Source organism: Mustela erminea, chromosome 3 (assembly GCF_009829155.1).
Source record: "Mustela erminea isolate mMusErm1 chromosome 3, mMusErm1.Pri, whole genome shotgun sequence".
In the NCBI taxonomy this organism is placed as follows: domain Eukaryota; kingdom Metazoa; phylum Chordata; class Mammalia; order Carnivora; family Mustelidae; genus Mustela; species Mustela erminea.
Genome location: NC_045616.1, coordinates 164375540 through 164378758, shown reverse-complemented (window position 1 = coordinate 164378758; position 3219 = coordinate 164375540).

Below are 3219 nucleotides of genomic sequence, written 5' to 3'. Positions count from 1 at the left end.
CTAACCCTAACCCTAACCCTAACCCTAACCCTAACCCTAACCCTAACCCTAACCCTAACCCTAACCCTAACCCTAACCCTAACCCTAACCCTAACCCTAACCCTAACCCTAACCCTAACCCTAACCCTAACCCTAACCCTAACCCTAACCCTAACCCTAACCCTAACCCTAACCCTAACCCTAACCCTAACCCTAACCCTAACCCTAACCCTAACCCTAACCCTAACCCTAACCCTAACCCTAACCCTAACCCTAACCCTAACCCTAACCCTAACCCTAACCCTAACCCTAACCCTAACCCTAACCCTAACCCTAACCCTAACCCTAACCCTAACCCTAACCCTAACCCTAACCCTAACCCTAACCCTAACCCTAACCCTAACCCTAACCCTAACCCTAACCCTAACCCTAACCCTAACCCTAACCCTAACCCTAACCCTAACCCTAACCCTAACCCTAACCCTAACCCTAACCCTAACCCTAACCCTAACCCTAACCCTAACCCTAACCCTAACCCTAACCCTAACCCTAACCCTAACCCTAACCCTAACCCTAACCCTAACCCTAACCCTAACCCTAACCCTAACCCTAACCCTAACCCTAACCCTAACCCTAACCCTAACCCTAACCCTAACCCTAACCCTAACCCTAACCCTAACCCTAACCCTAACCCTAACCCTAACCCTAACCCTAACCCTAACCCTAACCCTAACCCTAACCCTAACCCTAACCCTAACCCTAACCCTAACCCTAACCCTAACCCTAACCCTAACCCTAACCCTAACCCTAACCCTAACCCTAACCCTAACCCTAACCCTAACCCTAACCCTAACCCTAACCCTAACCCTAACCCTAACCCTAACCCTAACCCTAACCCTAACCCTAACCCTAACCCTAACCCTAACCCTAACCCTAACCCTAACCCTAACCCTAACCCTAACCCTAAACCCTAACCCTAACCCTAACCCTAACCCTAACCCTAACCCTAACCCTAACCCTAACCCTAACCCTAACCCTAACCCTAACCCTAACCCTAACCCTAACCCTAACCCTAACCCTAACCCTAACCCTAACCCTAACCCTAACCCTAACCCTAACCCTAACCCTAACCCTAACCCTAACCCTAACCCTAACCCTAACCCTAACCCTAACCCTAACCCTAACCCTAACCCTAACCCTAACCCTAACCCTAACCCTAACCCTAACCCTAACCCTAACCCTAACCCTAACCCTAACCCTAACCCTAACCCTAACCCTAACCCTAACCCTAACCCTAACCCTAACCCTAACCCTAACCCTAACCCTAACCCTAACCCTAACCCTAACCCTAACCCTAACCCTAACCCTAACCCTAACCCTAACCCTAACCCTAACCCTAACCCTAACCCTAACCCTAACCCTAACCCTAACCCTAACCCTAACCCTAACCCTAACCCTAACCCTAACCCTAACCCTAACCCTAACCCTAACCCTAACCCTAACCCTAACCCTAACCCTAACCCTAACCCTAACCCTAACCCTAACCCTAACCCTAACCCTAACCCTAACCCTAACCCTAACCCTAACCCTAACCCTAACCCTAACCCTAACCCTAACCCTAACCCTAACCCTAACCCTAACCCTAACCCTAACCCTAACCCTAACCCTAACCCTAACCCTAACCCTAACCCTAACCCTAACCCTAACCCTAACCCTAACCCTAACCCTAACCCTAACCCTAACCCTAACCCTAACCCTAACCCTAACCCTAACCCTAACCCTAACCCTAACCCTAACCCTAACCCTAACCCTAACCCTAACCCTAACCCTAACCCTAACCCTAACCCTAACCCTAACCCTAACCCTAACCCTAACCCTAACCCTAACCCTAACCCTAACCCTAACCCTAACCCTAACCCTAACCCTAACCCTAACCCTAACCCTAACCCTAACCCTAACCCTAACCCTAACCCTAACCCTAACCCTAACCCTAACCCTAACCCTAACCCTAACCCTAACCCTAACCCTAACCCTAACCCTAACCCTAACCCTAACCCTAACCCTAACCCTAACCCTAACCCTAACCCTAACCCTAACCCTAACCCTAACCCTAACCCTAACCCTAACCCTAACCCTAACCCTAACCCTAACCCTAACCCTAACCCTAACCCTAACCCTAACCCTAACCCTAACCCTAACCCTAACCCTAACCCTAACCCTAACCCTAACCCTAACCCTAACCCTAACCCTAACCCTAACCCTAACCCTAACCCTAACCCTAACCCTAACCCTAACCCTAACCCTAACCCTAACCCTAACCCTAACCCTAACCCTAACCCTAACCCTAACCCTAACCCTAACCCTAACCCTAACCCTAACCCTAACCCTAACCCTAACCCTAACCCTAACCCTAACCCTAACCCTAACCCTAACCCTAACCCTAACCCTAACCCTAACCCTAACCCTAACCCTAACCCTAACCCTAACCCTAACCCTAACCCTAACCCTAACCCTAACCCTAACCCTAACCCTAACCCTAACCCTAACCCTAACCCTAACCCTAACCCTAACCCTAACCCTAACCCTAACCCTAACCCTAACCCTAACCCTAACCCTAACCCTAACCCTAACCCTAACCCTAACCCTAACCCTAACCCTAACCCTAACCCTAACCCTAACCCTAACCCTAACCCTAACCCTAACCCTAACCCTAACCCTAACCCTAACCCTAACCCTAACCCTAACCCTAACCCTAACCCTAACCCTAACCCTAACCCTAACCCTAACCCTAACCCTAACCCTAACCCTAACCCTACCCCTAACCCTAACCCTAACCCTAACCCTAACCCTAACCCTAACCCTAACCCTAACCCTAACCCTAACCCTAACCCTAACCCTAACCCTAACCCTAACCCTAACCCTAACCCTAACCCTAACCCTAACCCTAACCCTAACCCTAACCCTAACCCTAACCCTAACCCTAACCCTAACCCTAACCCTAACCCTAACCCTAACCCTAACCCTAACCCTAACCCTAACCCTAACCCTAACCCTAACCCTAACCCTAACCCTAACCCTAACCCTAACCCTAACCCTAACCCTAACCCTAACCCTAACCCTAACCCTAACCCTAACCCTAACCCTAACCCTAACCCTAACCCTAACCCTAACCCTAACCCTAACCCTAACCCTAACCCTAACCCTAACCCTAACCCTAACCCTAACCCTAACCCTAACCCT